Source organism: Anopheles darlingi, chromosome 2, assembly GCF_943734745.1.
Source record: "Anopheles darlingi chromosome 2, idAnoDarlMG_H_01, whole genome shotgun sequence".
In the NCBI taxonomy this organism is placed as follows: Eukaryota; Metazoa; Arthropoda; class Insecta; order Diptera; family Culicidae; genus Anopheles; species Anopheles darlingi.
The window spans coordinates 13,426,772-13,442,552 of NC_064874.1; the positions used below are offsets into that span (position 1 = coordinate 13,426,772).

A 15,781-nucleotide genomic window follows, 5' to 3' on the forward strand; every position below is an offset into this window, starting at 1 on the left:
AGAAGGATGTCCAAGTGGGAATGTTTTGAACTGCTTTACGCGGAAAAACCTCGGCCAACGACGGATTAAATGATATTTGACGTAGAATGCCTATTTCCAAAGTTAAGAATCCGCGGAGAAAATCCGTTTTCTTCGATGGTGGCTAGCAGTCTCCGGTTGGGAAAGCCTGCCCGAAGGAGGAACTGTTGACACTCGACAGAGAGCGGGCAAGTTTGCCGCGATATTACGAAAGATTCCCTGGGAAATTGGCCACATGCAAACACATTCCACATAGGAAAACCTTCTCGTTTACTGTAGGACGGTGAATGCGAGAGAAATTCTTCGTTTTTAACCCATAAATTAGCGGAGATTCACGCACCTCAACAAAAATGTGTTCACACAAACACCGTAAAGGCCGGAAAAGAGAGATGTCAAAGTTGCTTTCGATGACATTTGATGACGGCGCTTGACAGCGCCTCGATTTCCGGTTGCGTGACGGTTGGCCGTGTTGCCAGACTGGAAGGGCATTGAAAGATGCGTTTTTGGTTTGATGAAGCGTTTTTCAGATTTTTAAAACGGTTTTGATTTAATTCGGTTGAATTGATATATTTGATTAATTTTCAGTTGTTTCTGCATTTTAAAGTGATGATGTGTGAATGCCATTTATGCATTAATATCATAAAAAGCGGTGCAAATTAGAATTCAGCCGTAACGGTTTTATGTATTTTGAAAAGCGTGCGTTTTAAGCGTTTCTATGATTCGTTACGATTTCAAACGGTCTGTTGGTGGAAGATTGCAGTTTTCATTTCTTTTTTAGATCTCGAAGCACATCTAAAGCTCTAGATCGCATGTAATATTTGCTTATATTTATATTATCTGTATTAAAGTATTTATACTGTCCGGATACTCTGATGATTATATATCCGGAAATTATGATGAAAAATCATCCGGATACTCTGAGGATATGTAGTATTTGCACTTATTCCCGTCTCTGCTGACGAATTTGTATGGATCAATGCATTCATCTATGGTTTAATATAGCAAAAGTTTTTCAATAACAATCGACATGTTGCTCCAGAAGAAGCGCGAGATCACACGCGTTAAAATAGACACCATTTTGCTCCGGGTCGCTTAGGTGATCAAATCCATTTACCCCCTCTCTCCTGGGGCGTCCCGAGGCAACCGATAGTGTTTGGCGGTGATCACCAGCAAAGCATTTCCTTCCACCAGATGTATGTGTGTGCATGCCTGCGGTTACAAGCTAAATGAATAATTTTCATTTCTCATCTGCCAAAAGTTCCGCCAAGGTTGAATATTCAACAGCAGATACTTCCTGCCATGCCTCGTGGCGCTATGGCTGATACAAAACGGCGGCTCGCTCTCTCGCCGTACGATGCAAATCATATGAATTCCGTCACAGGTCTTGTGAATCCTTCTATCGCGCACCGCACGTTGCGGTATTACCCAAGGGTACATTTTAATCGGCGCGGTCTCTCGAGCGGCCGTCTTGAGACCGGCGGAAACTAAATAGCCGCAATACATAGACATTTAGTTTCCATCGGGAACTATTCGGCCTTTGTGCCCAAACAGTTCCCGCCGGGCTCAAAATGTCCAGCTCGCAAAAAATATCACTTTGCGAGAACGAGAAAGCTAGAGTAAGAAAGAGTGAGAGATTGAATGCCGCGGTTGTAATCGAAAGTGGAAAAATTACATCACGTAGTCATTGACGAATAAAATGACTGAGAGGCGCATTGCAAACTATCCTGGCTCGTGTAGTGCATGTGCAATAGTAAGTATTGTTGTGTTTAGAAGTAGATTTATGTTTCGAAAATTAATTTATCTGTTCTCTGAGCATTTCAGGTTAAAAGGTACCGGGTCTATGATCGTGTAAAGATGACAGGATATCTCTATTAATCCTTCACACAAGGAGTTGCGCCGAGGACCAGGGAGGAGTCAAGATTTTCTGCATCAAAATCAAGAAGCAGAAAGTGAAAAGTACAGAAGCAGATAGTTGTGTACAGTGAAAACAGTGTATTGTACGTGGCCCATTGCTGCCGTAGAACTTTCGAAGCCAAGGCCATTTGCGGTGAATCGTCTGTGCTGAAGCACATCGATATAAACAATATCACATGGATATAAAAAAATATGCAAAATAATAATATGAAATTCAATATTAACAAATGTGCTCCAAAAGTACAAAACCCATGTAGTTTTGTTTCATTATTAAATTTATTATTTATTATTAAATATTTTCATAAAGTGTGAAAACGATCCAAGCAGGCTATAAAATCTAAAAATAGAATAAAAACGCTCCAAGCCGGTTTTAAAACAGTGTCCAAATAGTGTCCGCCGGTCGCAATTTGTCCCACTACAGCGTCCAAATAGTTTCCGCCGGTCGCAATTTGTCCCACTACAGCGTCCAAATTGATGCCCATCGAGAGGGACAATCCGCGGATTGTGCTGCGGCCGAATAGGTGCTACGGACGCAAAAATAAATGGAAAATTTGCTTGATATTTTGGGATTGGGCACCTCTTTGGGCATCAGAAAATCCGCGGATTGGGCATCAAAACGGTCTCTCTTTCCTCGTTGGGTAGCATCGACTGCAACGAACGATGCAACTTCCCTGCACGGCACGATGCTCATCGCCCACGGGAAGGATTGGCATAAGCTGGTGGCACTAGCCTTGGTGGCGTTCTCGGAGCGAGCGACTCCGGACGAAAGTGAGCGCTGTTTTTCCGTCGGGAGGAAAAACACTTAAACGGTATTACCGCGAGGTAAATCCGTTATGAAGTGCCGCGGTAAAGCTACGACCGGGCGATGTCACGGAACTGATATGACCGAGAACGGGGAGAAAGGACGCGGGTTCGACGCCGGGAACCCCCCACGGTACGATGTGAGTGTGTTACTGTTTTGCGAGCAGGTTATGAAAGTCAATTACTAGTGTCTTCGAGGTGAAGCGCATGGGATGCTCGCGCTTCGCGTGTAAGTAGACGGCTGCAACTGACGCCAGGATGATGGGAGGATGCCCGGGAGCTACTTCGCCACTATTGTTTCCGGTTGTCACAAACTCCGTGCGGCATCAGCATGGCAGTTGAGCGACAGCTACTGCTACTCCGGGGTTTCGAACGCGAGCTTTATGAATGCACCGGATGCCCTAAACTATGCGCATTCGGTGCTAATCTGGCATATAACAAGCTATTTGGAGAAGCATTCACCTTGCTGGCACCGTTTCGGGGGGGGGGGGGGGGGGGGGGGGGGAGTGATCTGTTGTCGTGCAGCGATAAACTTTTAATGCTCGGCACATTTACTAAGCTTGATTATGCAAAGCTAGATTGGGAAAGTGCACTCATGGTGCAGCAGATTGGTTTTTATTGCATTTTAGTTGCTAATTAATGAATAGAAATTTAAATGTTTCCAGAGGTGCTGCTGCAGCTCATTAGAATGAAAGGATGAGGTGCTCTGCTTGTGCTCAGAATTAGATGGAAACGAACGAACACAAATTCGCCCAGTCAGTCATCATTAATGCTGTGGTACCGGTACAAGGCATCGGGAACAGGTGCAGCAACGCATCATTCACTATGCAGCGTGGCCACAGCATACCGTATGGTGTGCCTCTGGCTACGGAGTTAGTAAATGTTACGGTTCCCTGCCACACCGCGCCTTGACACCGATAAGAACCACGGTGCGGTGCGTTCACGCCGTCGCCATCGTCGTCGTCGTCGTCGTCGTTGCCAGCCGTTTGCCTTTGGGGCCAGATGTCTGCGTGGTAGTACGTGAAGAAAGCATGCAACCTAGTAGCTCCTCTCGCCAGCTAGCGGGTGCAACCGACGTGCTAACAATTAATTAAAGAAAAGAAAACGCTAATTGACATGGGAAAATTATCCAATCGTTAGCTCCGAAGAACTTCCATGCTCCCGGTTCGCTGTTACCGTGTCGGGGGGCACGCATTTAAAGGTACAAAACGGGCCACAAGGACACAGGAGGTAACGAATGCGAATGTGTCCGTTAATGCGATTCAAGTGTGGCACAGCTTAAGCGCCACATAGCTCGTAGATTCGTCTCTTTGTTGTAGTGATTGTTTCGCAAAAGGGGGTGGCGATGCTACGATTGAGATTCAATTAACCCATTTTTTACCCACATGCCACGATGTCTCATCTATCAAGGCCACCGCGTACGGTCCTACTTGAACCGAATTGAATCAAAATATTGTTCATTGAGCTTATTGAATCAAGCGTTTCTCCTGCTCGGGAAGGCCTTGTAACGGTTTATTCGATTTGGAATCTCGTCCGAACGCCTCGCAACCTTTGGCGGTCGCGATTGTCGAAAGATGATCTACTTTTGAGACTTTACCGCCCCATAAATGGCGAGTGCGCGATGGGCAATCGTTCAATCGTGCGTATTGTCCGGCTATGTCGATCGAGCTCGAGAGGTATATTTGTCTTGTGCGCTGAGGCTGAGTGTACCGAGGTTCCCCTTTCCATCCCATCTTCTCTGGATGGTTGCACCTTCACGCACTTCTCTTTCTTTACTTCTCCACTATAAGGTCAATTCGCAGGCTGTTACCGCGGTGGTTGTGTCAACGAAACCGATTGCACCACACCGAGCGGCCACTTGATTGCCAACCTAGAGCACCGAATACTTGGGAAAAGTGGTGGCACTGGCGGTTACTGGTGGTATCTTTCTCCCAACCGAAACCCAAACCTCTGGTACCACCACGAAAGGGAATCAATCAGACCGATCGCCATTGGCTGCCGCCATTCTACTCCGAGTGGACTCGGGCAAGATCTCGAGATTGATGATGGATCTTTTGGAGCGTTCGGAGCTACACTTGAGCGAACGTCTCGTGATTCCATTTTTCCAACCTTTGCTCTCGCGCTGCTTGTCATTTGAATAGGAGACGCGAACTCGAATTCGATTTGCTTTGATTCGCGGTACAACCGACACTTTTGCGGCATGAAGATGGCAAGCGTCGCTACACACCATTACCGGTGGCATTTACAACCTTTGTGCTACCATTTGTAGTAGCCATATTGCGCATTGATCTTAGCTGAAGTTGCGGTTTCAGTTTATTTTTTTGGCAGCCATTGGCCAATAGAATGAGGCGCTTCACCGCAGTGCCGGCTCGGCTGGCTTCAGCAGTTTGGCTGAAGTGGTCTTTATTTGACTGAACCCCTGCCCTGGCGGCCCTCGCTGTGTGCCTTACGATTTCAGGCCGATGCTGCTTGAATGGGAGTTGGATGATTGAATAAAATGGATTTTGGATCCGCGGATAAGAGCCGAGGCAATATCCGAGGCACTTCAAACCGTTGTACCAAGTATTGCCTTTGGCTGACTCGTCCTTTGAAGAGATGATTTGTGAGTTAAGGTTGTGGTCTGACGAACGACGTACTTCCACGATAAACTTTATGTGCAATACAAAAGAAGGAAAATACCGGGAAAACTCATCTCGGTCTTTAAGTTGAAACATTATTTCACGGTAGCTGCTGTAATACGACGTTGTGACGATAATAGCACACGATCCACACGATCACTAAAGTGGCCGTTATCGACACCTGTTGCAACCTGCAGTGAAATGCCAGCCTCCAGGCTAGTGGCGATGAAGCGATAACTGAGTTGCGTTAACGCTTTTATGTTTCAAAATGATTGAGAACCGCGGAAAACCACGTGAACGATCTCAGTCTTTTCCCCAGCGCACAGTTCAACACAGTAAATATGATAAAATCTCATTTCGTCGCCAATGTCCGGATTTCCTTTGGCTTGCTACGTCCACCGGCGGCAGAGTAGGGCCATAGGGCAGAGGATCGATAAGAGCCACGGGACCGCCGGTGGCCGACCGTGCGGGATAATAGCGAAATGAAGAGCCAACGGCATAACGTAACGACGGCATAATAGCAACGTACATTTCCTCGTTTTGCTCCGATGACGGTCTCATCCTTCCGCGATGATCGACGAAAGGGGCCACGATCCACTGTGGTAACCAACGAGTGAAAGAGCCACTAAGTTTTTTTTTGCAAGTGCCTTTCTGCATCGGAAACCCTCCAGGGATGTTACGGTTTACCGTCCGCATGTTCGCTTCGTTCGTTCATTCAGTCGCGAGATCGCACAGCGTGAGATGTGATGATGCTGTTCGCGAAGTTCCTTTTCCCGTCGTCGCAGCAGGCTGCGCATTTCCATTCGAGGCCTTGGCACCGACCATTCGAAAAGGGCGAAATGTCACCAACTTTTCCGACCACCACCAAAGCGCCAAGGTACGGAATCACGGATAATGAAGTTACAGCCCTTAGGGGGTGGTGGTGGTGGTGCAAGGAGCAGGGGCAGGTGACCTTTCGTTCGCTTTCGTCCGCAACGGGTTGCTGCTCTCGGCCATCCTTTAATGGTTGTCTTTCGGTTGAATCTCGTGTTCCAGCTAAGCGCCTTACTGGCTTACCAGAGGAACCGATGCGGACGACACTGCAGACTGTATTGCATCCGATACGATCCCGAGAACTGTCGTGATGACTATCGTGATGCGTGGGCACTGCAGCTGCAGCACATAAGCTCATTATCGGTCGCCTAATGAATGCCACAGCATCAGCAGCATCAGCAGCAGCATAAGCGCATCGCTGAGGTGCAAAGTGCTTTCCATTCGTTCCACTGCCATCGGTGTGCAGGACAGAGAGAGAGAGCATTAGAGAAATCATGAGCATAGTTTAGTTGATGATTTTATGCTCACCGAGCACACACACACACACACGTTTGTGATCGAGTTGGGCGGTTAATCAGAGCTTATCGAATTGCCGCTGCAGAGCGATAGGGCTGGCGTCATACGGAGGATGGCTTAATGGTTTTACAATCGTCGGGCCATGGCGAGAAGTTGCCAACGACCATAATGCGCAAACCACTCCCGGGGTCTATGCTCGCGCGAAATTCGCACCTGCTGATTGCACTAGATGGTCTAAATGTGTACGCGGGGAAAGTGATTTAGAAACGGTGGATTGGAAACTTTCTTGAAGCTAGTTCGGTGCTTCCTGCTCTTAGACGGAGTGTTCTCATTACGAGCTGAACTCAATTTCGCTTTTGGTGCGGTGTGATTTTCAAGTGTTTTCTCCATATAAATGCAGTAGTGTATTGGGACTTGGATTTGCACTGTTGCTTGCTAGTGAAATTCTAAATGTTTCCATCAACATTTGTGGATGTTTTGTGAACAATCCTTTTGCGATGCGTTCGAACTAATTTTGGCGCGATTGGCCTATTGCTTTTGTAGAATATGTTTGATTTTTTGTTCAGAATAAAATATAAACAAAATAATTGTGAAATGAATAAATAAATCTCAACAGTCTCCCCTTTAAATGCTAGTAGTGACAGTCGTTAGCTGATGCAGTTAAAGATACAAGCCTATTATGCTTTTGAGTTTGTTACCCGCATGATGTAACCTGAAGAACGTTGAACTTCGAAAAATAATAACAATAATAATGATGTTAGCGCTACATTATGCTAAGTGCGTGTGCTGCACACCTTGCATTACAAGTGCCGTGCGATATTACATTATCACCTGCTGCATACGCGAGTGTCATCAATTCCGATGACAGCTGCTTCGATTCACAATACCACGGCTGACATGGCATGAATATAGTTGCATAACTGACATCACTGGCGTCTGCAATGCACTGCAACAGCATCATGTGCCTTCTTATGTGCCATATGGAACTATGATTCGTCATCCATCATCTTGCAAATGGGAAATGCACCGAGCGCTCGAAAGCGCCAAGACACGAACCCCTCTCTATGGTCTGCCCTCCTGATGTAATCACTTTCGTTCGACACCAATCGCTTGCACCGAAAGGACAAAACCGCGTTTCAAGGCGTGAATGCATTTCCTGTCGTCGCACACACACACACACACACGGTCGCGGTCATGCTGCTTGTGGCCATTTTGTGGTTTTCCATCTTTTTCCGCGTTGCCCTGTGAATGTAAGTGGCCGCTGAGTGCGAGGCCCGAAAGGGTCGCCAAAGGGTAAAAATCGATAGGTGGGCCTGGACCTGGCGACGAAAGCTGGAGGCTGACTTTGGCCAGCCTTTCATCGACTTTAACGATCACGACACAACATACGTGCCATGCTCGTGTGCAGAGGAGTGCCCTCATGGTATGGGATTCATACGGTGGTGCCAAGGTGGCCTTTAGTGCATCATCCAGCAGCACCTACCCGGGGGCCCATACATATCTGCGCTGATACGATGAGGCTGATTATGCAGTTGCAATGCTGCAAAAGGTTCCTCCCTGGCACCTGGCATTCGGTTACACACTTTGATGTTTCTATTTTCTCGCGCTTTGTGCGTGGCCTTTTTCCAGTGGCAGGTTGGCATAAGTCACGGGCCACACGGGTCCTGTATCCGATGCCGCACCAAAACCTGGCAGGTATATCATCGGGCATCGGGACCGTTGGCAAGTCATAATCATCGCGGTAACCGTACTCGTGCACCCGTCGGTCCATTCATCTTCATTAGTGATTAAATTTATCTTGGACCAGATCCGTATCGTGGGCGATACGCTGGCTTCTGCCAGCGCGTCTGGTCCGGTTCCGGAGAGGATGATTCGCATGGCGTCCATCTTTCCGTTCATCTCGCCCGATAGATGGACGTTGTTTTTCTGTTTTGCGCACACGACCGACACACGAGTACACGAGAATTGTTTTTGGCCAGCGCTGGACTGCGCTGCGGTGATGGTGCTGTTGTGACGAGAGTTCCGGACGTAAAGGGAGGATAAAGGAAACGGGGATCTTAGCTATCCCACCGCGACGATACAGCATGTCGCGGGAATAGAGATTTATTGGCAGCTCCAGTGACGGCCAACAAAGGGCGTATTTCGCTGAAATGATTTCGAGCCTGTTTACTCACTCTTGAATGTTCGCTCTTCCGTTGGTGCAGCATCGCGTTGCATCAGTTATAAGGAATTTTGGAAATCTTTTGGATAGTGTTTGTAGTGAATTTGAACGACAATTTCTTCCAGAAGAATCGCAGTTTAAGCATTTCTTCGTGAGTACTTAATCCATGGAAACGCTAACTGTAAATTGCGGAGGGGAATTTAATAGTTTAAACTCTAGAAAACGCCACGCTAAGGTATCTTCGAAATTACACATTCAAATATCGTCCTTCGTTACTTCGGATTGCATCGTGCTAACTATAACTATCGAGTTGCACCTGACTCCTGCCTACCCTCGGAACCATTTACGGACCATTACGAACCAGGTACTTACTCGTTGAGGTACAGCGCTTCGTAAGGTACGGTGCAACGGTGATAAGAATTCAATTACCCCTATAGCCGTTCCGACATTCATATGCTTGACGTTCCCGAGTGAGCCCTTGATTGGATTCCGTTGCCAGTGCCGCGATCCGGCATCCAAAAGGCCGTCTTCGTTCGTCTTTGGGTTTGGTGGGAAGTGCATCGACGGCCTGCGATGCAATCTGCCACGATGCCCGGCAAACGAGTGCGAGTGAGCTGCCTGTGGACGCTAGGACTCGTCCGACCTGCCTTCGCCGGTCTAGGTGGTCCGGTGGTCGGCACCATCGTCACGCACCACGGCGAACGGTGCAAAGGGACCTGGTGACGATGGTATTGTAGTCAGGATGATTATTGTTATTGCCACTAGCCCTGCACGATGATAAGGCCTCCAGGGATGGCCGGTGTATTCCACGTCAAGCAGCACACTGACACGTCAGGATACGTGCGGCGTGATTGTCACTCCGTTTGGCTCATCGCCCTCGGTGGCCATTCCATGGCTTCCAACTCGACAGAGGCATGCCTTAGCAAGCTGCTTGTGGGATGTTTTCCCTGTTTTTTTCTCACCTACAGCTCCACGGTGAGTGTACGTTTATGATGGCGGTGGTTTTCGGTGAATCTTCGCTATTGATATGCTTGGGAGGCGATGCTTCATCATGGAGCACGTCTTGTTATGAGCTGCGGCGCATGTTTCAGGTGGTCTGTGACGTGTCGACTGGTACGTAGTTTCGTAGTTGTGTGCGAGCATCGATGGTTGTTCCTTTAGATTGCTTCCGCTGCCGCTCCCAAGGGACGCGATCAAATGTTGAGGATACGACTTGCGTTACTCCGTGCCCAAGTATTATGCTATGAGGTGCTGCTGTACACCTTGGTACGCGTACGCGCTAGACCTACATGCTCGACCGTTCAATCACCAGTGCCGGCACACTGGTGGTAATCGCGTATCACTGACGTTTATTAAAGAAAGCTACAAGGAAGATTCTTCAACGTTTTGGCCCGTAAAGAGCTTGCTGGATTCCGCAAGCAACGTAGAAGAAATAAAGAAAACTTCTATTGGCTTGTTCTAGGGCAGGACCAACATAACAACGAAACGAGGCAAAACGTCGTTTATTAGCTCCACACCACACCACTGCTAGCGGTGCCGCCACTCGCCGGATTAGCTACACTAGCAGCCCCGGCATTGCGCGAATTGCGATAACGGATTGTTGGGGATTTGCGCTCAAATGATTCACTAGACAAAAGCGAGTACGAAAGCAGAGACACAAATAGAGCCTAGCACAATCCCTAAATGGATCGAAAGGATAATCAAACTCTCGTCAACAGGAAACTCTTCCATCATCATTGTCTCCTGCCATTGCTACCGGATAAAGCTAACAACCCGACTGTTGGAAACAAAACAACGACGCGATCCGTGGCGGATCCGTGGCGATATTCGGAGTGGAAAAATAAAGACAAAAACGAACTCAAACCATGGTAATGGACCAAAACAAGAGGGGAGGAAAAAAGCTCAATTCAACTAACCGTATCCATAGCGCGTCAGTTAATTGAGTGACAGTAGCACAGTGGAAATGGTTTTCCAAAGCCTACAGCGAATGTACCATGTACCACCATCCAACCCCGGTTACGGTTCCACATTCTTTTTTGAAAAACTTTCCTCCGTATCAATCGGAATCCACGGATCGGATATGGAACACTGCTGGCAGCGCAGCGAACCGCAGAGTTTGTTTGCATGGAAAAGCACAGCACCAACCCGGTGGCGCCGTAGACAATCTTTGAAGTTTTATTGATTTTATCCAACGTTTTGATTAAACAAAACGTCTCCCTTTCCCACCGAATCTGCCATAAACCCTCTCCGTTAGCCCCATTCTAACCACCCCGCCGAGAGGACGAGGACGTGCACAAATTCAATTGTGTGTATTTATTTGTTTTTCGCAGTTTTCGCGGTCCCCCCCTTTCTAGTGTGTGTCTGTGGGGAGTTTGCAAATATTTTCCTCTTTTTTACCGGCGGCTGGTTGGTGCATTTTATTATGACTTTGTTTGCAGATGCACATGCACACCCACACCACGATGGAATCCAATTGTGGCCCTATTTGCGGTAGCCAGGATTCCCTCCTCTCCCTTTATGCCATCGGTTCGGCGGCCATGGTGCGTTGTTTGATCGCAATTCGCGCTGTCAATCGATTGTTTCAATTGGCATGCTCGATCGTGTACGTTGTGTGTATGCTTTTCGGCCATTGGCCATGGTTGTGTGTGTGTGTGTGGAATGTAATCGATAGTTTGCTGGCGTGAAATAATGGCATTCCGGTGTACAGGCAGGTGAGGTAAAATACTGGCCAATTAAAAGAAAAAATGGCAAAAAGAATTCCGAAGCAAATGCCATAAAAAATGGTTAGATATTTCTGCTGATAGATTATTCGTGAACTGGCTAGCAGCCTGCAATGGCTGTCGTTTTATGCGCTTTATGTTACTCATGCGGGATGCAAGAATGCTTCCGTCTGATGCTAATGGATGCGCTGGACACTCAACTATGTATGGTTGAAATTGATATTTTTACATTCGCGAAATCGAAACCATGTCATTTTGCTGCTAACATGTGACGGGAATTTGGGAAAATTATTTGATGAAAATCGTACCATTCTAAATGGAAGCATAGCCTAGCGTTCAATTGCATTCGTGCTCAATGAAATGAAATCTCTCGATCCCGATCGGCGCTAACGCCGTTGGAATCATTTATTTGAACAAGAGCGAGCCAATAAACTCCAATTTTTAATCCTGACTAGTTTTGCACAAAAAAGCACGCGCGGCGAGTGATTTGAAAACTGGATTGCACTAGGAAGCCATAGAAAAGGTTGGTATTTTAACCCAAATCCACAATCCATCGCGTGAGCTCGTGGACGATAACCGCGCTTTCCCCATTCCCCCAACCATTAGAACCAATCAGTTCCACTTCGGGGTTCGTATGAAATACAGGAAAAAGAAGAGGAAGAAGTAGAAGCATCCAGGAGCTTTTTCGCGAGATTAAATATTCACCTCACGATTGCTCGGTGCTCGCGAATTGCGTTAACTGGTGATGCGGACAGGAAAGTGTGCGCACTGGGAGGGATGATGATGGGCTACGCGGAGAGGCTACGTCCCAACCACCAGCTGGAAAGCTGGGCTGCATAATTAATTAAGGTATAACCGGTGCGGCCCCGTTACGTCATCCGTCATCTCCGCCCATCACCGAAGCAATCGAATCGCGGCGAATCGTGGCGGCTTGCTAAGCGTTTGTCAGATTTTCCATCCAACTAATTGGAGGGGAAGGGGCAGACGGTAACGAAGAGCACGGAAAAACCAATGCCAAATAAGTCACTTTCTGTTCTGCCGGAATGGTTGCGGCGGGGGATGGGATGAAGATGGATATTTATTAGCTCGTTTTAGTTTAGCCTCCTTTTTGGTTCCCTAGCGTTACGAGCGTTGATTTGGCGCTTTATGCTCATCAGTATGCTCGAAGAGCAACCGAGGGAGGATCGGGGGTGCTTCATTGCAAGAATCGCAAAAAACACACAGCATCAGCAGTTGGCATCAGTCTTCAAAACGGGCTCCGACCATTTATCGGCGATTGCGATGAGAGGTTCGCTTCGGTTGCTATGATTAAATGTGGACGCAGCTCACATAAATTACCTGCGGCGGGGGGGGGGGGGGAGGGGAGAAGCCGCCGATACAACCCGTTACCAGGGGCGACAATGCAACGTCGCCAATCGCCTTAATGGGCAGTGCTTCTCTGTGGAGGCTCTCGGGAGCTGCTCTATTATCAAACTCCAAAATCGGGCCACTGAGCATAAGCATCGGAATGCAACGTTCGGGGAGACATTACTTGTGGCCGTTCAGCACCAGTAGCAGCATCAGTAGCATCAGTATCATCGATTACGCTAGCACCAGGCTGGCGCGTAGTGTAGCTGGTGAAGATGATGATGCCGGAGTTCTGCTGCATCTTCCTTGTGCAATCCGGCGAAACCTGAAGGATGGCATAATCCAAATTATATAGTCCACGTCTATAAGGCGCCCCATTCCCCTCTTTGTCCTCCTGTCGCTCCGGTCGCCCCGGTCGCCCCGGTCGCAACGTAATTGAATTGTACCGCTCCACGGATCATAAAGGGTTAATGAGTCAGGTCAGGCCTATTACTCGTTTGCTCGACTGACTTTAGTTGGTTGACTAGTTGGCTGAAGCGAGAGCGAGAGAGAGAGCGTCCGATCTCTAGCTTCTGCATTTTGTATGCAAATCACAGCTCGACGACGACGACGACGAGCTACCGACCGTTGGCTACTGGTTCGCGTGGGTCTAATCGATGAAGTGCGACGGAATGCGAGTTGGCTAGCCCGTGGTGGCTCCGGATGACCTGGCTACATACAGATGTGCCGGGCTGCCATCCAGCCGACTAAAAGGCTGTTGCGGTCGTAGGCATTACGGTAGCTGATCACGTGTCGATCTTTAGCGGTGCCATTAGCCCGGACCACCGGAGACCGTTTAGGAACGAGTGACGCTGAAGTACCAGTTACTAGGAACGAATGAAGCAGAAGTAGCAGTGATCGGACTGGTCGATTTGTGTGCGATTTTACCCAAATTATTTTACGTCGCCTCGGTACAACCTGTTCGGTGTTAAGTACTTTCGCGCCACGTACCACGTCGGCGAGCTTTCCCGGAAGAACACTTACACAAACGCGACCAATTGGTTTACGGCATTGATTTCCAACAGATCAAACGGGTACACTAACTATTACCAAACCGAAACGAAACCACCGAACCACTTCGTCACCAAAATGTCACGCTTCATTTGGCGGCCCGGAGGGCTTCACCCGCAGTTTTCCAGCTAGCTGCGAACTCGGAAAAGCACGGGAAAAACTCGCACGGCAAAAACGGTTCCATTTAAATGCTGCATTACACGGGCAGGCGGGTTGTATCGGTGCCACGCAGCCGTTGCCAATGCGGTGGAGTGCGTGGAGCGATGGAAGGGTGGCCATGTCCTAAATTACATTAGATCCGTTCGTGTTCGGTTACCGCGGTGCCATATCGGAGCGGAACGGGCGGTGTATCAATTGCATATGTAAGCGTTTAGCGTGTTTACCATTTTCCTCGTTTTTCTCTTTGTTTTTGTGTGTTCCCTCGCTCCCCATACGCGTTTTGCGTAAATTACATCCAGCATCCGATGGGGCGTGTAATGCGCTGGCGCTGCGTTTGGAATGCTTCATTACCCCTACCTATGGGAATGGTAAAGAGGGAGGCTAAAGTTTAGCTGAAAGTTCATCGAAGTGATTTGTTCTACCTTTTCCTCCTCCTACTCCTCCCAGTCTTTATCGAGCATAAAATCAAATGAAAAGCCACTTCATCCAGTTTTGTCTTGGATGACTGATCCGAGGTATTTAGTGATGTTGATGCGATCATTTAAATTATTTATGAGGTTTTTGGTGGATTTTGTTTGCAGAAAAAAAAAATCAAACCAAACCCAATTGCCACCCCCTCGTACTGTACCAACAGCATCACCATTCTTTCCTCTACATCGGTGCTCGGGTGCTCATTATGTGCCCCCGGGGGTGGTTGAAATCTGGTCCACGGAATGGCGTCAGCATCAAATTAATTAGATGCAATTAGATTTTAATTTATGGTGATAAGCAATGTGCTGCTCGCGTACCACCACCACCACCACCGATACGCACCAGCAATCCAATCCAATTCCGGTCAACTGATGGCCGCGTTCTGGCGTGACCGATGGTGATGGTGTTGATGTGGGTGCCATTATCGTTGCGATACTCTTATTTTCCAGATTGCGTTAGCGATATTCAACCTTTAATCGTTTGCGCTCGCTGCTAGTGGGCAGCATCGGATCGCTCCGGGATGCTGTGCTCCATGTTTTAGCCTAGTTGTCCGTTTTGCCGCCAAAAGTTGCGCCCTAATGACGATTTGGCCCTCGGGTCGAAGAAGGAGGGGGGGGGGGTGGCTACTCCGCCACCGAATATTTATGAGCAAACAACGCACCGCAGGCTGTTTGATGCGAGCGATGTTTGGAGAGCGCAAAATAGAGCAAAAACAGCAAAACAACAACCAAAAAAAAATCCAAAAAAATGAGGCATAAATCTGGTTAATTTACGTGATGAGGCGAGACCCTTTCTACCCTTCATCCTCCACCCGCAAGGGCTATCCGTTGCTCGAAAGCCGTTGGGAGGAGGAACATTAATTGGTCCGTATTTCCATTTTTAAAGTATCGTTGCCAAGCAACAGTGGGTTCGTTATGTTGCTGCTGTGTGCATGTGAATTAATGATGGCGTTGGCGAGTCGCATGCGCTGATTAGTAATTCCGGTTGGTTCCGGTTATGAACCCGCCGGGTGCGCTGGAGTGTTGATGGAGATAAATCGTTTAGTCCTACAATTCGGGCGCTGGGAAACGATTGACATAGCTTTGTGTAAATGTTGTTCCCATCATCCGGATCCGGGATCATCGTCGTACGATTGAGGCAGGTCATTCATGCAACGTGCCAGTGCATGATTTATGGCTGCTGAACGCGATATC

The 15,781-nt window shown here is 48.1% G+C and overlaps 1 protein-coding gene across 1 annotated transcript in view; it reads right to left on the reverse strand.

Moving 5' to 3' along the window:
- Positions 1-471, reverse strand: part of LOC125950907 (60S ribosomal protein L13) — a 1,836-nt gene extending 1,365 nt beyond the window's left edge. The window contains exon 1 of the mRNA XM_049679289.1: positions 359-471. The gene's annotated coding sequence lies outside the window, so the exon portion shown is untranslated. The remainder of the gene's footprint in view (positions 1-358) is intronic.
- Between the last annotated feature and the right edge of the window lie 15,310 nt (positions 472-15,781).